Source organism: Anas platyrhynchos, chromosome 1, assembly GCF_047663525.1.
Source record: "Anas platyrhynchos isolate ZD024472 breed Pekin duck chromosome 1, IASCAAS_PekinDuck_T2T, whole genome shotgun sequence".
NCBI lineage: Eukaryota > Metazoa > Chordata > Aves > Anseriformes > Anatidae > Anas > Anas platyrhynchos.
Window position 1 is genome coordinate 142335230 of NC_092587.1, and position 23242 is coordinate 142358471.

The following is a 23242-nucleotide window of genomic DNA, read 5'->3' on the forward strand; positions in this document are numbered from 1 at the left end:
GAAAATACTTTCCTGATCTCATTAAACCCCCCAAAAAATGAAGTGTTATTTTTTTCTTTTTATTTGTGACAATACAAATTAAATACACCTATGGTGAACTAATTACTGTGTTTATGTTCTTTATACAGAACAAGCTTGTTAACTGAATGTGGAGAGATGAAGCAAGCAAAAACAAAGAGAAGTGCGAACAGCTTTGCTGCCACTATTGTCTATGACACTGTATTAGGTCCCAATTTAGGATCAATGAGTGAATAGGTATGTAAGAGAAAAACATCACTATTCTACAAAGAAAGGGTATCTAAAAGGATTATTTTATTTTTTTTTTAAGGAAAATTCATGTAAAATACCTTCTCAGACACCACATGATGATGATACTAAAGAAGGAGCTTAATTTGGTTGTCTTTTAATTTCGGATCTTTACAGTGGAACAGTGTTATGGACAGGTAATAACTTTCTTGATCTTATCATGTATTGCCTCACTATTAACCTTGTTATTTTTCTATTGAAGTTACTCATATGAGAGAAACCACTGTGTTGTAAAATTTATAGGTACACCTTCTGTCCTTCACTTTTGAACTTAAAATGGATTTGGGCATTAGAATGCTGATGCGAATTGCAGCATCTTTCTGAGTTATGTGGTTTACCTTAAAAACCGTTTTGCTAATTGTAGAGATAAAAGATATCATCACCTTTGTTTAACCATGGAAGTGCTGATTTTCAGATTACTTGAAGTTTTAATTATTGTGATTATAATTCAGTACAGTCTCCATGACATTTCACATGCAGAAGTTACTTCAGTGTAAACAACTTGGGATAACAGGCAGAAATAAATAGCTTTGTCTCTGTATTTTTATAAGATACTGGAAATTGAGAGGCCAAGACACAGAACCATCCATTGCTGTGATTCCTCTCCATGGATGTCCATGCTACATTTCCTTCCTTACATACTAGAGTACAAAAGCGATTCCTTCACTAGCTGGGATTCATTGGCCTTTATTATGCTTAAGTTTCCACTAACTTAGGTGGCATACAAGACTTTGTAGAAGATATGAGCAATGTCTGGAATAGCTGCTCTGTCTTCCAGTCCTTTGTTTACCGAAGGCAAGGGAAAGCACTTGATCCAGGAGCCAGCAACATATCTTATCTTTCTTCAGGCCTGACCATGATGGACTGATATAGACATGAGTTGTATCATCAGAGTGATATCAAGTCCATCAGCATAAAATGGACTTTTTCAGTGTTAAGTGCTGGTATTAAATGCTAGAGGTGGGAGAGGCTTGGAAAACATTGGGAGGAAAAAAAAAAAAAGAGAGAAAAAAAAAAGATGAATTTGTATTTCACATAAGTTTGTTTATTTAAACAAATAATAATAGAGACAGAAAGGGACTAAAAGAGGAAGGAGGAGGAGTAAACACAGGGGAAAAAGTTATATATATATATATATATATATATATATATGTATTTAATATTTCCTTTAACTGGGATCAGAGGTGGAGATTATATTTGACCAAACACCCAAATTCTCCACCACAGGTGAGGGCTGAGACACAGCTGACATTTTTTCCTCCAGTCCTCTCCATAGAATTGAGCCAGTTTTTCCCTTTGTGTTAAATATTGTATTAACATCATTAATAAAACCCTTTGCTTAGTGTATTATCTGTGATTCTGTGAACACTGTAACATTTTGTTGTAAATATATAAATAGAATATTCATTTGTCTTGTACAACTTGCCAATGTACTTTATAATAAACCAAGTAATTTTGACAGGAAAAAATAATAAAATAAAAAAAATTAAAAAATGACCAACCCTAACCTAACAAGATTCAAACAATGAGCTCAACACTGGCACAAATCCCATCCATTAAAAAAGTCAGAACATTACATTTTCTTTTATAATTTGAAGGACAATGACAGAAATGCAAGAGATGTAGCAATAAGGACCATGTGGTCCCTCCTCTTCAAGGGTCTAATACAGAGCCTATTAAGTTAACGTACATACTCCCTTTGATTTTAATAGGCTTTGCATAACTCAGAAATTATTGAAAATGAATGGCTGAAGAAAATAATCACCCTGTTTATATTTGTTGGTTTATATCCATAATAAATTTGTAACAAATAAAAACTGTTAAAACAGATCCAAATGCTTATCTTTATATTAAAATGCAAGAGGACCTCTCTTCCAGCTCCAATGTAAAGACACAAAGTCATGAACATCATAAGACAGAAAATCATAGAAAAAATCATAGAAACACAAGGTTGGAAAGGACCTACAAGATCATCTAGTCCAACCATCCTCCTATCACCAATACTACCCACTAAGCTATTAAATCATGTCACATAGCACCTTGTCCAGGCCCTTCTTGAACACCACCAGGGACAGTGACTCCACCACTGCCCTGGGCAGGCCATTCTACTGCCTGACCACATTTTGAGAGAAGATTTTCCTCATAGCTAATCTAAATCTCTCCAGGCACAACTTGTGGCCATTTTTTCAATATTTTTTTTGGTGAAGATATTTTTCAAGATCCTTATTGAAAACATGACTGCCTACTTCATCTTGTATCTTTCTTGAAGGTGTTCCTTCCAAAAACACCTATCTTTGTGCAAGCAGTTATGAATATCAAAGAGCAGTGTGGAGAACTAGTTGTGAGAGACAAAGAGACGGTATCACCAAGTGATAATGATAACAGTAGTACTCCAGGAACAGATTATCTCACAGATTCTTTTCTTCACCCTAGAATTTTACCTTATGAATACCGACTTAAATATATATATATTATTAAATTGGAATAAATTAATGCAGAGAAGTAAATAATGAGGGTTAGCAGATAGCCAGCTATCCACATGGTCACAAAAACTACTTACCTCTTAGGGTAGCCAGCTTTCTCATCAGAGTAGTGGATTTATTTTCCAGATACCACTGGATTTCCATTTCACAAAAAAAGATCTGAGGAAAAGAAAGATGAAGTGATTTGCTTGGGCAAGCACAGACCTAGGAAGAACCAGATCCCCCTGATTCCTGCTTAGAGGCTACCCTTTCCTGTCTGTGATGTGGAAATAATGTAAATATTATCAAGCACCTGCAAAAGCCTTTCACCTGTTTTTGTTCTGAGTGACAGAGCCCAGAGGATGATGTGTGAGCTTCCCACTGGTCTGCAGGGAGCATGATGTAGCTGATACAATTCCCAGCTTCAGCACACCTGCAAGGTCTCATTGATCGGCTGTTTGGGGCTCTGAAAACTCAGAAATCTATTATCAGTGTGAGCATGTGCTTATTGATCAGCTTACCTGCTCCTGCTCCTTGTGTGTACTTAATTGTACTGGTGTGCACACACAAGCACACATGTAAATATGCACACACATATGCATGTGCACATATTAGCATGCACACATGGGGGTATGTATGCTAAAGGCTTTACATACTTTTTCTGTTTTACAAAACTGCACACAAATAAAAAGAATGGACCTTCTCTGTGAAACGTGAGCACAGAAACACTCACAAGTGGCCAAGAGCTGCTAAATAATTAATCAATAGAGCTGCATGGCAGTTTGAAATGTAAATGTGATGGATGAAGGTGTGATGCTTGTCATCAAGCAGAAAATGATGTGACTGGAATGGATAACCTGCGGTACCTGCTGACTGGCAAAAGCTTGGACACAAAGATAAAGTAAAGTCATCAGAAAGCTGCCTCGGCAACCCCTAATTCTTGCCTTTGACCCACAATTCACTTTCATGTCCCTGTCCCAGAAGAGATGTTTAAAAAAATGATGAAGAGAGATCTTGGGGTGGGAAAGGGGAGAAAAAAAAACATCTAAAGAAATGCTACCTGACAAGGCTGCAGGCTACATTCTTGAGAACACCTTTCTTTTCTTTATATTCTCCTTCTTCTGTTAAATAAAAATGCAGCTCCTTTTTTCCCTCTCCTTTCTTCCAAAACTCTCCTGAGCCGTTCCTGCAAGTGGTTCTGTGACTCGGAAGCTGACAACAGCTGCATGCAAAGGAACAAAGCACGATAGTGACAATTCAGAGTGCAAGCAGGTGAGAAAGACACCTTTTACTTATCAAACTAGGCTGTAAAAAAAATGCTCTTTTTACTCAGCGAGCTAGAAATAGAGGTGATCTAACAAGGCACTGATCCAAATTCTTTATTTGTGCGGAGATGTAATGCTAACAGGATTTTTAGGTTGACTAGTAGTCTATGTCCCCTCCATTCAAGTAAGGAAATATTCCTCTGATTTGGAAAGAGGAAAATCCATATAATTACCGTATATTATGTGACAGGAAAATGTATGCCATGATGGCAAAGGGTGACAGAAAATGTCGATCATAAAATATGTTTTCAGCAACTTCTTACACTAGGCATTACATTCCTCTTGTGGAGAAACTCAGCATGATGAGAGTCAACACAATTCTCTTAATTTGAGAGAAATGAACTTTTTGTACACAAAAAAAAAGGGGGGGGGGGGGAGGTTGTTGGGGAGGCGGCAGGGTGTTTGATTTTTTTTAAGAAATGCAAGCCTGCAAGTAGTGCAAGGAGGATTTAAAAGTTTGATGGCTCTTTCTCCCTAGTAGAGAGAATCTTCTTTCTCAGTAAGTACCATTTAGCAGGTTGTTGTTTTTTTGTTTGTTTGTTTTTTTTTGCTTCTTTTGTTATCAAAATCCCATTCTTTTCAGAAGGTGAAAAATATGTTTTAACATTAGATTTCCAAACTTCCCTGAAATACACATTAGCAGATAACACCCACTAAAAGTGAAAGCTAAATATAGATATATAATAGTGCATTGGCATGCAAACTAGATGTTTTATCATTTCTTAGGCATAAAATATACATACAAAATATTCGCTAAAAATCTTCTATTATTTTTTAAGAACTCTATAGACACATTTGCCTCTGAAGTGCTCCAAGAGGATCTCCAAAAAATGAACTGACTGATGTTCTCATGTTTCTTCTACTGATTATTTTTACTTGTTTGTGTGTGTGTGTTTTCATTTACTTGGTTTTTAGATTGTTATATTGCCATTACACAAAAGACAGAGTGAAAGCACAAAAGTAAGTATAAATAAAATATGTCAAACTGAATATCAAAAGTCAAGAATTAGAGCTTATACTAAAATAGCACTCTAGTTGGCCCAACTCCATAGTATAGAATCTACTTTTACTCTGGAAGAGGTTACTTGTGTATTTCCATTGAAAATGCACCCTTCCTGTAACTTGCCTACCTGGATAAGCTTTAAGCAGGGTGCCATCTCTCTATGTGCACACGGAATCACCACACTCCACAGAAATATTTCCCTTTTAGAATTACAAAACTGTAGGCTGATAGGTAATTCAGGTTAAATTTCTTTCCTGGGCCATTTCAGGTTGTGTTTTCAGATTTGTATTTTGGGAGCTTTCTTCTAGCTTCTGTTAAAGGCACTCAACTGCATATCTTTACTTAGATAGCAGGTACCTTCATATTAATTTTGGGTCTTCTTGCACAGATTCAGGAATGCAATTTCATTGTGAGTAGGAATCAGACCCAAGAATCTGTGGTCATCTGAGTAAACTAATCCATGGGATGGAAAAATGGTCCCACACCTTGCATCTAGCATGCTTCTGGTAGAGATGTTCATAGATTTTGCAGCGATAAAAAGGAATTTGATCCAGTGGTTTACAGAGATTGATGCTGAGCGTAAACAATTGTCATATGGAATTCATGTAGCAATATTTATCATTAATAGGACTTCTATTCCTTCATAAACTGCTGCAGAAGTAGAAAAGCACCATCCCAGGGCTATGTTGTCACTAAGCTCATAGAAGTCCACTTCTGTCCTTTCAACCTATTTTCCAGCTATATAAGGACTTGCAATATGGAAATGTTAGACCAGGCTGCTTTCCTTACATCTGGGAAGGAAACTCACCTACCTGCTCAGGACAGAGAGAGCTATGACACACTCTCCCTCACCTAGTCTGGATGACTGGTTTGCTAGGTCTGTGGGACAAACAACCATATACACTGTGCTATACTGCTGCCAATATATAAAGTAGAGGTGCCTAAAAGGCTCACTGTAGGAGCAATGGTTCACTGCACTAGGGATTAATGTTTCTAATAGCACAGAATATAGACACAACAACATGACTGGATGCCTTTTTTCCCCTTTTAAATTTGCTGGGTACATAGAACAAAGGAACATAAAAAATGTTCAGACGAAGGTAGATCTAAGAATGTGCGTCTTAATTCCAACAGTTTCCATCCTCAAATGGCTAGAGAAGAGAAGGAGGAAATCTCACAACTGAGTGCCCCACATCACTCTCCCAGCCCCCAGCAGTTCATAGCTCAGGGACTTCCTGAGCTAGAAAAAGTTGCCAACTTTGCTGGAGCAATAGTGGGTAAAATATGCAGCGATGACTCTTCTGTACCAGCAGGCTTTGTTTCACCCCAAGCGTTATGCCAAACTAGTTGTATATCATCATGAAGAATAACTGCATTTGCCCAGAGTTGATTTCCTATGGCACATTTTACTTAGATACTTTCTCAACACCCTCACAAATATGCCATAGATCTAAAGCACAATCTCCTTTTCAAAATGAATGGGTCTGATTACAGGCGTATTCATTTTGTAAAAGGTACAAAAGGATACAAATGTGCCTTTCCATCTCATATAATGTCAAAGTAAGACCCTCTTGCCCTTTTATTTCAATCCCTGCAATTTGAAAATAAAAAAAATGACTTGATTATATGTTTTTTACCATTAAGTGTATAATTGCTTTTGTGTTTTGACATTTAATTCCTCTTACCAAAATACATGGTAGGAATTAAAAGTCAAATCTTTTATGTATTTGATGTACAGATCCCTCCATGTATTTCAATGAGAGAAATAGAACAGTGAAACCTTAAAACAGGTAAGGTAAAGCTATCTGAAAGTGAAGTCGCTTTTCATATTGGAAATCTGTGGACCCAGTCCTGCCCTTCCTTATCTGGGCTGAAGGCTTTTTGAAATCTCTGGAAGGTGCAGATGAGTCAAAACTGTGTAAAACCTGGAGGACTTGACCTTTAAGATAGATCTGGGATTATACTTGCCCTGAAAGGCAGATTTTAAGAATGTGGTCCAGTCTGAAAATGACTTCTGAAAGCCAAAGGACAGGAGCTGGCCACAAACTCGAGGGCACTGTCCTGGCACGGGATGGAAGCTGTGAAGATAAGTCCTAGTGGGGAGGGCTGGGAGCAACCAGGGCAACAGCAGGGCATCCTGGAGGGCTCTGATGTTGAGAGAAAAATCACTCTCTACAAGCCAATGAGAAGGCATGGACACATGCAAGGGGAGATGGATGTTGCTTATGGATGTTTCATGCTTTTTGTCTCCCCTTCATAGCAACTTAAAGTTTTTCCCACTTTTTAAGGGAAGTCACAGGGCCAGCAGCCTTGTCTTTCCCTTCTACCATTCTACTGCTCTTTTTCCTCTCCTTCTTACATGTATATTCTTTCCTTCCTTTCTGCCGTAAGAACTTCTCTCTTACCCTCTGCCACATTCTTCCCTCTTTCTCATGTTCTTCAAGCTTCCCTTTTTCCTCTGTTCTTCTGTTTCACAGCCTGTGCCCTTTAACTGAATTCTCTCTGACTTCCTGCTTTCCTTTATGGCATGACATATTCTTCATCTTTATCTTTATTCCTGTTCGTACTCATCCATAACCTACATGCTGAGATTTCCTCTGGCTGTATTTTCTCCTTGTAGTCACTCCCTTGTGATTTCTCCCCACGTGGTTAAGTCCATCAGGACTTGATCCTACAACCATAGCTGTATACACAGTTTACCATGATTCAGATTTATGGCTCCTAGTGCCAACTGCGAAAGTTTTCTAAAATCCAGTAAACACAAGCTAGTTAGAAACTCAGACAGCTTGGGACAAGCCAAGCAAAGAATGGTAGTGGCACATAAGGATAACTAAGAGTTCAGCAATGTTCTTCTCTATGTTAATATTCTCAATTACAAATTCTGTCAAGCTTTCACTGTGCCTATTCACCATAACCACTTCTCTAGGTGGATACAGTCATGGTGAAAGACCCATGTCATCTTTCTATTTTTCCCAAAGCCAAGGGCATCACAGTTTTCTTTCTTTTATCTCAGAAAAGTGTCTTCAACACAGGTAAAGTAATACACAAGATGATAAAAAAAAAGAAAAGTAGACAGAGTAGGAAAGACTTGCACGAAAAGGAAGCAAGTCAGATAGAGCACTGCAGCTGAGTGCATCTCCACACACTAACTGTAGAGTTACTGTATCTCATAGAGACACGCTTAGGTTCCCATAATGAAAGCAGCTTGCATTGTATGGATGCCAAGTATGTGGATGCTTGAAGTTGTCTCCCTTTGGCCATCACATTTGCACTTTTCAGGGGAAATGAAACAGCGTGGGGCTGCTCTGGTTCATCATTTTCAGGGGACTTCTTTCTCAGTAGCTCCAAAGCATCTCGCTGCTGATAGGACTGTGAGCAGTAAGCATTGTCCAGGCATGTTTCCAGGCATTTTTCAGAGCATATTTACACACACATGCATGCAAACACATGCACACACTTGCGCAGTTTTTCCATCATTGTTTACACATGCAAAAATTTCAAATTAAAAATTAAGAGGGAATTGAAAGCCCATGACATGTAAATCACCTAATTGGCCCCAAATCATACATTCAAGCAAGGTCAATAGTAGGCTTTACAAAAACAGAAGTGGAGCTAATGCCATTTATGCTAAATGAGTAACTGCAGTAATAAATATTATAGTGTTATACCTATGTAGGCCAGTTTTTTAAGAACCCTCATTAATAAATCTTAAGATCAGGTATTCAGGATATCTTGAGTTTGTTCTTGCAGGTAACTACTTCACCAACAAGGTGGGTGCCATTTAAAAATCTGTATCTTTGCTTGTGGGTTCTGTTTTCCAGTTTCAGGGTAATAACCAACTCAAGGAGATGTTGCAAAGTTAAACACTTAAAAATAAATAAATAAATAAATAAAGTCAAGTAATCCTGAAACAGAAATGTGCAAGATAGGTGCAAATCATTGCTTTCTCTCAGCTCAGAGTGACCAAAGTCTTCAATGGGTCAACTTGGATCTGATAGCCCTTCAGAATATACTTGCATGCAGATAAGAGTAAGTATTAATTAATGTCAAACAATTACAGAATTTACTGCTTCTTAGCCTCAAAGGGAGCTGTTTCTCAGGATGTAGAATTTGGGTAAGATGTTTTTTTGTTCAGCTGGAAGCTTTATGGGGCAGATTTCATCCATGGTCCAGAAGTAAATGTCAGTTCCCTTGAGATTTTGGAATTTGATGTGTGTTCAGCCCCAGAAGTCAGGTGATGAACCACAAATTCAGACTCTCAGAAACCAAACACTTTGGGCTTCTTAGAGGTTGGGTTTGTTGATTTTTTTATCTTTGTTTTAGTTTTTTTTTTAATTTTGATGGATGATGTTTTGTTCTGCAGTGAGTTTTAATGTGTGCCGCTGTGGAACAATTTCAATTGTCGAAAACAACAACAAAAAGCAATATTTCAATATTTCTCAAGAAAAGGCTTCAAAGGTTTCAGATCTTTTTAAAATGTTTCTGCTTTATTTTGACGTGGCATAAAAGTTTTGTATGCATTCTCGCATCCGCTATTGTGACAGCTGTATTTAATGAGTGCAAAATGATCAGAAAAACATCCTTTACTGTGGGTTGCCATTGCCAGCAGATGACAGGAGAGAGGCAGTACTATAATAAGAGAAGCAATGAAGTTGTTCATACTACTACTGATGAGGTATTTCTAACTCAAATGTCTAGGTGTGCCTTTTGAAAATAATACATTGGTCACATTACCTGATAGTTTCATCAGATTATGTTTCCGAGTGTGTTTTGAAATAAAACTGTGCATCCTTTGCCTCAAGTCATGAAGTGGTTTGTTGCCACATATTATTTGTGGATAACAGTCTGTTTCCCTAGGATGAAGAAGAAAAGGTCCCAGTCTTGTCTATAAATATGGGCCTTTCCATCAATTTGATGCTAAGTAGATCTAGAGTTATGCTAGAAATGAAACATTACACAATATGTTTGCTTTCTGTTACAAATGCATATTTAATATCAGAGTATTTTAGTCCAAATTGGAGAGAGTATAAAAGTAAATCTAAATGGATTTGAAAGGCAGAGTATTTCTTTTTTTTCAAAGCTTTGTCATTCCTGACTTCCTCTGGTGATTGTTAGCTTATCGTGCCTTTGTACAGGAGATCTAAGTATTTCATTTTCTCTTGTGTCTCCATATGGTACCATTTCCCAGATAGTCTTTCTTTGGTCACAAGATGACAGTGAGAATGGATTGTCAAACTGGACCACTATGACACTTTACTCTGGGGGAGAAAATCCTGTGGGTGTTTAGAAGCTTTACTGAATGTTATATTTGATTAACTTATCCTTCTACTGACAAATAATTAGGTCAGCAATTAATTTCAAAATGCAAATGTGCTACAGGCCTTCATGTTTTACGAAATTCCCTTTGTCTTTAGTTTTTACTCATGTTAAAGTCTTAATGGATTTAGCTGGGTGAAGGAACAAAATTATGTTTTCTAATGCTTTATTTACTAGGCTGAGTTGGACTTTTTTAGCAAATATTGACTGCAAATGTTTGTTCAGAAATGATCATGTGTGATGGAATTTAATGGAATAAGAGAACAGAAGAGTAATGATGAACCACTCATTTAAAAATATATATTTTTTTCACACTTCTGCTGCAAAATGTTTATCTGTCTTCATGGATGCAGAACAGAAAGACAAACCAGAGGGTCAGGAGCAGACTGTGGTAGCAAAGTCATTAGTACCTGCTTAAGTAGTCTAAAAAAACAGGGTATATCAGAAAGAAAAACACGCTTAATATTGCTACAAGTGTGGCTCAAAGAAACCTATCTACCGGCCTATCTCAGGGACTTTAATATTAAACAAACACAGATTAAAGGCTCAGTCCTTCCCAGCAGAAGCTCATGGGAGTTTTCTGTTGACTTTAAAGGAGTGAGGCCTTTAAGTCTTAAGTTTTCTCTGATTAAAATCACACATTTTTTTAGAAAATATTCCAAATATGCAGTTGTAAACAAACCCAAGTACCTAGCCTGATATAAAATCTAAAAGAATTTATGTAGGTAATGAACTTATATTAAAATTTGCTAATGGTTTATTTGCTTGATTGATTTAAGTCAAGAAGGAGAGAATCCACTGTGGAATCAAGTGAGGTTTTTTCCTTACAAAATTTTTACTCATTTTAAAATTAAATCTTAAACTGCCCATGATAATCTGCATTTTTTCTTCTGCTTAATTGTGTAAGTAGTTTTGGACAAAATGATAATTAAAAAAGATTGAAAGCCACAGTATTTCATTTTTTATATTTGATTTTTCATTCAAATTATATATTTACATCACTCTTTCTTAAATTACGAATTCCAATAGCTACATGAAAAGAATTCAGGAAAGAAAAATAATAAAAATATTGCATTTTTAGGATATTTCCATTCTGGAAAGAAAAGCAAAAGAAAATATTGTATGGAGTCAAGATCACCTGCCCCACTTATGCAGACAAAGCTTTGTTTCCAATCTTTCCCAGAGGATTAACCCCAGGACCCTCTTTCCATCTTAAGCAGAGTCTGAAAAATTTTTAAAGTTTCAAAAGATGAGAGAATGGCACAAGGCATAAGTTTCTTTCTGAATGAGAGAGAATCTCTTTCTCTCCAGAGTTGTGGTAAAGAAAATCAGAAATGTAACTGGATACAAGAGAGCAAAGCTGTTGGGAACTCTGCAGACAGAAGTATCCTCGTAAGACATGGACAATGTTCAAGCTGCTCAGCTGGGCACTGTCATGGGCCCAGTTAAAGCACCACATTTTAAGAAAGATGCAGCTTACAGAGACTGTCCAAAGGTTTGGAGTAGGAGTGATCAGAAGTCTGGAAAATATGACCTGCAATAAAATCTGGACTGGGATGATTTCATCTTAAGAATAAACAAATGAAAGTGGATATAAACAAAGACTTCAAATCTGAAAAAAAAAAAAAAAAAAATCTGCAAAGTCAAGGATGAGTTTGTGTTTGAGGCCTACAAAGAAACAACTGAAGGTAGCAAACCTATATTTGCTACCAGGGAGATTCAAGTCAGACACTCATAGTCTTTCTATTTGTAGAGAGTTTGGGGCCCCTCTCACTAAAAATCTTTGAAAATTAGTTAAACAAACTACTGTCCAAAGTAACATAAATATAGATTCTGGCTGACAACAATTTGTTATCAGTTACTACTCTAGTTATTACTCTGATATTTTTAATTGACTTGAAGAAGATGATGCAACTCCCACTTGTGTGGAAGTATAAAATAAACTTTTGAATGAATCTAAGGAAAGAAACATATTATGAATGCCCACCACAGCTGCCATTATGAATGGTAGCAATTGAAGATGTGGTTTTTCTACAGGACAGCTCAACAACAGTGAGACAGAATGGTATGTATGCTCAAAGGTTATCTCATTAAAATTGGGGGGGTTGGAAGGGGGAGAAATTAATAAACAATTTAGTGATTAGTAAGCAGGCATTAAATATTATAAAAGAAAGGAAGGCAATATGCCAGAACTTCTTCCTGGAAGTTGAGATTTATTCATCAGCTTTTAGGATCAGAGTCACAACAACTGTGACCAAGCAGAGAGGTACAAGGCAAAGCAATCTTAGACTCTGTCTCAGCATTAGTGTAATAGCAGTTACAGAAAGATACATACAGTGCAACTGGATTAATGCAACCTTAAGTAGGGATGATTATTTTTTTCCAGATAGTATCTTTTAGTTACATGAAAAATAAATATATATATACATATTAATAAATCAAATCACTTTTAAATTAAAAAATAATGATAACAAATTTCAAAGGTCATACTGTGTAAAGCAAATCTTTCAAACCTAAATGACCTCTGGAAGCGTTTACATAAGTGTTAAAGTACATAGTAAGCTACAAATGATTCTAAAATATTGTCGCACACTAAAATTAAGATATTTCAAGATATTTTATTATCTTTTTTATCTGTTTACACTGATATGAGAATACTAAATAATCTAGCTGTTTTACAAAAGCCTTCTGCTAGCTTCACTCCTCTTGGCTACTTGTATGCTATAATTCTCTCTTTGTCTAAAACAGGGAATAACACCACATCCTGCATCACCATATTGTGTATTTTTCTCTTTCTCTTTCTGTCATTCTTGGGAACCAACAGATTTTCCTTATCCTGCAAAATGGAGATGTTGTATTTCCTTGTGGAGATCAAAAGAGCATTTCCTTTAGGAGTGCCAAGCAATGGTGTAGGTCTGGTGAGTGTTTGTTTTTTCCGTCATCTGTTTTGAAGGGCATGATCTGTGTGCAGTTTGAATATGGGCTTTGAAGGCTAGTTATGCCTAGAATATAAAGGTGTCAAAATAATTATTCAACTGAAACTTTCCTGGCAATCTGGGCCTTTTCTTTGAACGAGAAACCAAAATTAAAATGCCTTGCTTGCTAGTTTTTTCAGAAAAATAAGATGACAAACCTTAGCCTTTTCTTATGGCACAAACCATATTTAAGATATGACTGCAAATGGTTCTTTCCAACTTCAGGTAACCTTCACGTAACCTAAAGAAGAAAGGAAGGAAGGAAGGAAGGAAGGAAGGAAGGAAGGAAGGAAGGAAGGAAGGAAGGAAGGAAGGAAAAGAAAGAAAGAAAAAGAAAGAAAGAAAAAGAAAGAAAAAGAAAGAAAAAGAAAGAAAAATCCTATGCTCCCCAGCTGCAGGCATCATGGAAAAGTGCCTCAGGCCCCACACATGTGACTTCACAGCAAAACCTAGAGCCAGCCCTGAGGGGTCTAGCACAGAGAGCAAAGTAATGTGACTGTGATTACAACATGTGGAAATTAGAAGCCCTCTTGTTTTAAGAAGGTAGGTTATCTACTGAGCCTGTTCTACGCTTCTTTCAACTATAATGTACTGAACAAAGGCTGTCTGTAGAAGATGCTTTATTTCTCCACCAAGTCTATGTCACTTAGAGCTTTTTATGCTAGACTGGTTTTAAAAACTTCAATTTAAACCAACATGAAAGGTTCTTAAACAGTAAATAGCATATTATATCAAAAACAAATAGATTAAAAAGTGAACATCCATAGCCAGTATATTTCTTTCCAGAAGAGTTTCGCTTTCCACACTAACTAAAACTGTAAGACTGGCAGATCTGGGCCAGAGGTTTGTAATGGGCCTTTTACTTTTTTTTTCTTCCTTCTCCAGTGATAAATAATCAGTTTTAGAGAATTGATAAAAAGAGACAAGAATGAAAAGTGAGTGTGACACATTTATGAGACGGATTTTTCATCTGTTTCTTAAATATAGCACCTTTATTTCAGATCATATTAAAAAAAGAGACGGGAGAGCCACCCAATTTATGTTGTGCTGCAGTAGTGAATACATATGAATGTATGGAGCATAGCCTGAGAGAGCAAGAAAATTCACCAAAAAAAATCCTGACAAGTTGAAAAAGTTATGTTATCATTCAAGAGTCATTTATTTAAAAAGGAAAAATAAAAAACAGGCCACATGACTAGAGGCAGCAGGATAAAAACACATTGTTTCCAGACAAACCCCCATCAAAGACATATGACTGGGAATTCTGAAGTCAGAATATCTTCATATTTTAAATTTCCATGAGTACTTTCAAATAAAGTTGGATTTTCACTATATGATTTGCTTCATGTTTCCCACTACAGATTGATAACAAGGAGTAGCATTAACAGTATTTTTCCCCCACCATTCCTCTCTCTGAAGCTAATGGAGTCAAGGATTTGTTACTTGATCTAATGGCAATAGCTTTCCAATAGACATGCACAGAATCATTGATTAGTTTGTCCTCTCCTTGTTTGCGTTGGAACACTGTTCAATTTACACCAATTAAAGAATGCTTGGTTTGTGTATTGAAGAATAATTAAGGGATGGAATTCCCTATAGGCTACTAAAACTGACATCTGACTGGAATGGTGATTACAGCATGAAGGCAGCATTAGTATTTAAATAGTTTGACTGCTATATAAAATCATTACTGCATCTCACCATGAAAAAGAGCATTAGTTAATTTTGCCTATAACAAAATTAGTTGTATATATTTGCCTGGTCACTTTAAGCAAATTTGACAAGGCTAATCTTAAAGCAAGTGTTCCAGGTTTGGTGGAAGGAGCAGATAGAGCACTGTTTAAAGTAATAACCATATATTTACGTAATTTTCAACCAAAATATAAATACACAAGAAACGAAGAGCTTTGTCAGGGACATTCAAATCAAATTTAAACATAAAAACACATTGGTTGCTGCAGCTGAAAATCCAAATGTAACTGGCACATTAATTAAACAATCAAGGCTTCACAAACCACAAACACACAAGAAATCCTTTTTTGTCCAGCACTGTTGTTCTCCAACTTTTAACATCCCTTCCATCATTGCACAGAATGAGGCATCATGGGAAGTAAACAGGCATGGTGGAAGGAGTTATCTTTGCAAGTAGGTCTCCCCTGTGAAATAACCCAAAGAATTTAAAAAATAAAAATAAAAATAAAAATAAAAATAAAAATAAAAATAAATAAAAATAAAAATAAAAATAAAAATAAAAATAAAAATAAAAATAAAAATAAAAATAAAAATAAAAATAAAAATAAAAATAAAAATAAAAATAAAAATAAAAGAGTAGCCTAGCACATTCATACGATGCTTGCTTAGACGAGCTCTCTTTTTGGGTTACAAGGTGGACGTCCATTCCTGAAAGCATATTTTAGGAAAGAGGGATTCCTATCCTCAATTTAGCTTTCTCTTGTGCATATTAAATTCTGTCTCCTATCTTTAGAATATAGTATCTACAGAAATGATATGTCCAAAATATGACAGTAACATTACTGTAAGATGAACTTCTTAGGGCCATTTCTGGAGCATATTTACCTTTCCATAGCCTACTTAAATATAGCGTGTTTGTTTTACTAAACTTAGATACTGCAGTACATTTATAAGGTCATCCGCCTGCTTCAAGACCTCACATTGCAGCTACTATCCTTCTTATGAGAATTTATGCAGTTCCTCTTGAAGGTTGTCAACACCCTCTTTAATTCATTAAAGGCTTCTCTGTGAAGGAACATAAGACTTTTCCATTTAAGCCTCTAAAGGGAACGAGACTTATTAGCATGTCTACATTGTGCAATGCATGACTGTGTTAAAGATGCCCAAGCTCCCAAACCCATATTCCAAATGAGGTGATACATCTGCACAACACAATATACCCTTATTTGTGTGGTCCAGCATCCTGGTCAATCTGCAACACTTCTTTGCAGATCAAACTAGCCTGGGCGCCATTCTGTTCTCCTGACTGTGCCTGGTTCTACAGGTAGCTTAGAAGATACCTTCACTGCACCATATTCCAATGTATTGACCTACCTTAAAACAAGGTTTGGGACAGTACATTTCACTGGAGAGTACAGCCATTGAGTTTCCCTTAGTTTTGTTTCAACATTTAAAAAGCCTTTTGGCTTTTGTTTTGATTTTGCATGAGCAGTTCTCTCTTCTGTACTAGACCTTCTGTTGGGATCTCACACTATAATCTGCCTGAGTGGAACCTGGACTTTCAGGAGTGAGACTAATACTTCCTTTCAATGAATAATCTTCTCTTGCAGCAAGGCTGATATAAGGGTGTATTCTTCCCTCCACCCACAAGAAGAATGTCCATTAATTTCAATAGAAACTCTCCATGCAGAAAAGGGAGAACTGTGCCCTGGGGAACATTCATGGAAGATTAATGGTGAGGAGAGAAAAGTGATACAGTACGAGCAGAACAAAATCCGAACCCACCACACAAATAAAACTGGACAAGGGTTCATTTTTTAAGTCAGTCAAAACGGCAGGAAGGCTTTGAAAAAAATCAGAGCTGTTTCAGTGCACGTTTGCATACATTGGCTTTCAGGAGACATGAATAGAAACCTAACAGTAACTCTTTTTTCATACCTCCTTTCACAGGTCTCACTGGCAAAGAAGGATTTAGCACTTAATTCCTGTACTTTTATGTGGCAAATTAGGAATTTGCACCTTAAAAGGAAATTGCTTTTCAAACTCCCATAAATTCTGGATTTTATTTTTTTAAATGGTGGAAAACATTCCCTACCTACATCCCAACACATAATAAATAGCACTCTCCATTAAGTCTCCTCAGAAAGGTGTAGGAAGGTAGACCTGTTTAAGGAGAGGTGTTTATCATTCCTTCTGAGGAGAGGCTAAGGGTCTACAGCATGTCCTTAACCATTTCATCTGCTTGGCCCTTTCCAGTTTAAACTCACACACTGCACCATTACTCAAAACCCAGTGTCAGTTGGGAAAAATATTTACCTTAAGGTGTGGTTATTTGATGAAGTAGGACTGACTGACATTGAATAGCCCAGACCAAAACTAGAATATGAACCAAGCTGGAATGCATTTTATTTTTCAGCTTAACATCAGCTAAAAGTAAAATCCTTGCATTATCTTCACCACCATTTTAGACAACAGCTGGTTGGTATGTGACTTCATGGGATAGCAGAAAGATGGTGAAGTGGACTGAGACTGTGTGAGAGCATGCAGTAGACCACAATCAATATCTCTCTAGGAGGAAGCACTGAAGGTATGGCTGGTTCTGCTGACAGTAACACAAGATTCCTTTTCAAAGGTGAGGTGGTACCCACTGGAATGGGACAAAGGACACAGTTAGAGCACCCTAAAATGTTTTTCTTCAGAAAGACAATGAAAGACAGAGAGAAAGGAAAACACAGTAATATCCGGTGAAGAAATATATTCCCACAATGTTGCACTACCCTGGCAACCATGGCTGTCAGCGAAACACCCCCTCTTTACACTGTCAATACCCAAGAGAAGATAAACTTACCAGAAAGTTAGTACACATCCTGACTTGATTTATTTTTGAGTCTTTTTTGGCCCGGTTTCTGCACTTAAGTACATCAAGGCCAGAGGCAGGTGTCTGAATGGCACTGTTTTTTTCCTCTTTAATCTATGAGGCAATGTTAAAAAATAAAAAATTAAAATAATAATAATAATAAAAAGAACAATCAATGATATCATAGAGCATGTTCTGGATTTGTCTAAGCCTAAGTAACTCAAATACTAACACGTGAATTTAGTAAAGTTAGAGCGTGCGGAGTGGAGATAAATTACAGCGCCAATTGAAGTTGAATGTGATATAGAAATACAACCAACAGAAGACAGTCTGGAAACAATTATTCAGAAAGCTGCTGACCCTCTACTTCTTTTAAGAGTTAAACATTTGGATTGGTTAACTGGCTGCCACAATAACAGGCATATGCTCTAATCTTTGATCCATAGCTGAATTTGCAACTCTTTGTATGAGAAGCAGATCACATAGATTTGCATATTTTTTAAGGATCTGCAGGGAGAAAAAGAACAAAAACTTCTCTTCCAAGATTCCACCTTGAGATCACACAGAGTGTCATGGGTTCCCCCAAGTACACTAATGTTCAGAGCCAGTTGCAAGACTCATATTTTATAAATGGCCCTGAACTGTGACATTCACATCCGAAGTTCAATCAAAATTCCTCCTAGAACAGAGAACTGCAAGCCAAAAGTTTGCTTCATAACTCTTTACAGAGTTATGTACGTCTGTCATTAAGACCTCATTTCTTCATCCAAATTCATGTCAGAACATTCCTAAAACCTGAAGGAGGCTAGAGTTAATAGATAAATAAGATTTTTTTGTGGCTGTTGTCCACACTCAAATGCATGAGCAAATAACAGATTTCTGTCAAGGTCTTGACATCATCATAGTTTTGGCAAAATTTTCTTCTGTTGATGAAAATTCCACAGACACAAGAAAAACATGAATCACCCCACTGGAAGGATGAATGTTAACCAAACCTAATTTCGTATATGTTCAAGGTTCATTTCTTGCGCATCTCTGTTTTCAACACTTTCTACCAACTGAAAGATATTTACTTATCACTCATTTCGCATCATCAGAATGCATCAACAGTAGAGTTTATATCACAGGGGACTTCCTCCACTTGGTAGTATTCCCCCAGAAAGTAGCTACTACTGACAGAAGTGAGTAGCATATAGATTACTGTGAAGAGGTATTCATCTCTGCAGATGTTATCAGTTGTGGGATGTTTCTACATAGTTTTTACTCCATTTGACAGAACCCCTATCACTTTACAATATGCCATCTGTGTTAATTCACCTGCAAAACACTGTTTGATAACCACAAAAAGTCAGTGATAGTTGTTATTTTTTTATGAATAGTTCTTTTAAATCCTAAACAAAAATATGGGTCATTACATGGGACTATAAGATATGTGCAGAGAAGGCAGTACAAAGGCACAGAGAAGGCACACAAGATATTCTGTCTAGCTTCCTTAGAGATAGAGAATGGTAAAAGTTTGGTTAACACATAAGGTAGTGCTTCCATTTGTCTTGTCTTGTGGGCAGGCAAGACTTTGCAAAATCCCAACAAAAATCTCGTGAAGTAGGTGGTGCACATAGTACTATGTATAGGTAGAAAGTGAGGTGTTGCGATGGCATTCAGAAAGCTTATTTTGAGAATGATCAGACCATCAACAGGTGAAACAGAACCCAAAACAGAAAGAATAACCTCAGTCTCTTAAAGAAGGAGGAAAGCGACAGAGAAAGAGAGTAGTGTACAGATTTTAATGAGAAAAATTATCAGCCTGAGTCCTGACAGTTGTGTAACCCACTTATTTTGTGTGAAGGCAGGGTACAAGAATGGAGAAATAGGAATTGCCTTAAGTACTGTATAATACGATTTCAATTACTTCACTTAGTTATTGCTAAGCACATTTTATAAATGCCATATCCAAACATTATATTTGTTCTGGTCATTGAAATGATGCTTTCAAACTGATCTGAAAATGTATTGTGTTATATTATGTCAATGTAATATCATAACTGTACAAAATTGGTAATATCAGATGAAATAACTTAAAAAGATGCATCTCATCAGTTCATTCTCTGTATCCTAACATCTGTGAGGAGTACAAGGCCGTTTGCTGAGATTTTGCTCATGCACTGTTAAGTGGGATACTGGTATATCAGACAAAGATATGTAGACAAAGTATTCAAAGATAAAATGAAAACATCTTCATCTGATGAAAATGAGATCAAGAAAGTAACATTTCTCTCTACATCATATAAAGTAGAAAATCTGAAAATCATTTCAATGAGAAAAGATTAAGACTGGGATGTTTAGGGGGCATCATTATTGCTGCAGACTACTGCATAAGACAAAATATATATATATCAAACCAGTATAGCACTAAATTGATTTAAATTAAAGATGGTAATGAACCAAGACATTGACAGCGGTATAATGTCACCTTGGTGGTTTGGTTTAAGGCAATCACCTGCACTCTTTCTGTAGTTGAGAGAGAGAGAGAGAGAGAGAGAGAGGGAGAGACTCTACCAGTAATGGAGAACTATTTTTATTATAGGAATCTGAGATACCACCCTAAAGTGGCTAGTTGAACTGAGTAAGATCTGGAAGTGTCACGTGTAGAGGACAGAGAAAGAAAAAATCAACTGAGACTAGGTAGCTAATTCTAAGACAACTAAAGAAAGGGGTAGTGAATCCTGCACTGTATGTAAATTCACAAACTTTAGGAAATTAAGGACACAAATAAATTTATAAGCCTTGTTTTTTCATTCATTTCAACAGATGTACTAGGCATAAACATGCCTGTTGATGTCTTGATATGGATTTCTTGGACTGGACTTTGACATCTCTACAACTGTGGATCCTGAGACATATTTAACATCAACATAAAAAAGTTAGGAAGTTCAGTGTCTTTTATCTACTCCCAAAAGCCAATGAAGAAACAGAGCTGTCTTATGTCAGATTTTCCTTCTCCTTCACTTGAAATAAGAAAGTGAGTGAAACAAGAATAATCCCCACCTTTTTAAAAGTGAGGACCACCCCAATCATAGCAGAAACACTTTTCTCGTTTGACAGATGAAGCCAAAGAATTGTTTTTAAGCAGTTTCCATACCTGTGCCATAGGCTATTATAGTTGACGTCTATCCATCCCATACCAAAGGGCAGCATAATTTATCTTGTATCTCAAATCAGGTATATATATATCTTTGCTGTTTGTAATACTAATTAAAATAGTAATCAGGAGTCTAATTCTGTAAACAGACCAAGTAATGGTCATCAAAGTTCAATGAAATAAGTTTTATGTCACAAAGCTCAGTAGTGTTTGCAAACCCGTGCTTTCTGGCTGACATTATAAAAATGACCTTCTTTTGAAATGTCTGGACTTAAGGCCAGCCTACAGTGACCAGAGAATAAATGAGGACATGGAGAATATTTGCCCCATTTCTAATGTTGTAGTTCTGTCCTTCGTAATCATTAAAGATTGGATAGGCCGTATGGCAACTTCTGTCTTTCTTTAAACAGAAAAGGAGTGGGAAGAAGCAAATAAATATACACAAGAGAAAGAGGGAAAAAGAGAAAGAGAAAAGATTGCCGCAGCACTCTGACTTTCCTTCACCAAAGGTAAAAGACCAAATGGTTCTTTGCTTTGCTAAGGGCTAGCCCATGGGCTAGGATCCTGTGGTGCTGAACACTCAGCCTGTCACTCTGCTGCTGCATGCCAGGGGGCTGTTTGCCATGCTGTTGGAGGAGAGGGCTCTTGCAGGGAGCTGCTCCTCTTCAGAGCATCTTCCCAGGGGGAACGCTGGTTTGCATCAGCGAGCATTTAACCCACCTGTGACAGATGTGGTGCAGAGCAGTGGTACTGAGTGTAATAACGCAGCTGAATAAGGTTTGATGAGAGTGGCTGCAGCAATGTGCAGAAACATCCTTCAGTGGAGCAGCTAGAGAATACCAGCCGAGAGCTAGGCCTCACCTGTAAGGTGAATATAAATCTTATGCTGGGTTATGCACCAAAACGCCCCAGAGATCCCCGCAAATCTGTGTAAAGTGGGTCAGGAGACAAGTGCAACAAGCTAACAGAGGAGTTAAATGAATCTCTTGCATCATGTCTGCTGCTGAGAGTCGTGCAGAAATTCCTGTGCCAAAGGCACTTTGCAAAGAAAATCAGAGTGTGGCCTTTATACAGATTGAAGTCTCTGAGGAGGAAGTTGTAGAGTAACTTGAGAAACTCAAGTGCAGTAAATCACCACAACCGGATGGTGTTCATCTGGGAGTTCTGAGGAGAAATAAAGTGAGAAAAAGCCAAGATACTGACAAGGGGATGCCTTCTTCCCTTGAAAAATGTAGCAGCACAAGAAGGCTGGGAAGGCCTATTATGTTGCCTGTCTTCAAAAGGAGATGAGGAAAATCCTGGGAATTGCAGAGCTTTGAAGTTTACCACAGTTTTAGGGAGCCCAATAAACCAGTTCCAAACAGTAGCTACAGAGACAATTTGTTGGACAGGAACACCCTATGAGGGTGTTCCTCAGTCTTTCAAATGACTGAGGCTGGTACCAGGGGACAAGTACCTCTCCATATGACTGGAATATTTTGAGGAACCATTGGAGAGGCCTTCATAGGGACGGTGGGATAATAGGGACTTGTCAGAAGAGGGTGACCATGTGCAAGTGTTCCAAATATTCAAAAGGTTTTGCAGAGGTCACAAATAAGCAATTGTTATAGTGGATAGTAAGAAATAAAACTGAGAAAAAGATCTAGAAGATGAGGTGTTACTGGAATGAATTGCAAATCAATCCAGAGAAAGTAAATACATGAACATTCCTCTTTCTGGTAAGGGGAAATGTAAGCACTGAGCAGTGGGTTATTAGGACTAGTTTTATTATGAATAAAAAAGTCTAGATCCCAAATCCTAATGTATTTAAATTAGAGTATCCAGAGTCTACTCCAGATCTAAATCCAAGTCCCACATGTGGTTCCTATCATAAAAATGGACGAAACAGTTCCTGGATTCAAACTTGTAAAGCTCTGAGGTTTGCATACTCCATATCAAGCCCACTTGATAGATACATATGAAATACAGAGTGTGGGTATCTATGTGTATAACATGCAGAGGAAACAATTTGATGCAAACTCAAAACAATTTTAAAAGTGATTCATGGCAGACAGTGCTCTGATACCGAGATTGCATAAATGAGTATTTGCTCTCAACATTAACTTGCTGCAGCTAGTTGAAAGGGAAAAAGACCACAAGCAATAGGACTGTGAATTTTGTTAGGTTT

General features: G+C 37.1%; 1 long non-coding RNA gene across 6 annotated transcripts in view; it reads right to left on the reverse strand.

Annotated features, from left to right (window-relative positions):
- Positions 1-2852: 2852 nt before the first annotated feature.
- LOC106020156 (uncharacterized) overlaps positions 2853-23242 on the reverse strand; it is a 62979-nt gene continuing 42589 nt past the window's right edge. For 4 of the 6 annotated variants that reach the window (XR_005262800.2, XR_003492662.3, XR_003492660.3 and 1 more), the window contains exons 5-7: positions 17928-18050; positions 17396-17726; positions 14523-15543 (exon numbers count right to left, since the gene is read on the reverse strand). This is a non-coding gene — a long non-coding RNA (uncharacterized lncRNA). Of the gene's footprint in view, positions 2949-3828; positions 3991-14522; positions 15544-17395; positions 17727-17927; positions 18051-23242 lie in introns of those variants that run through there. The other 2 variants (XR_011805859.1, XR_003492665.3) reach the window with 2 other exon arrangements.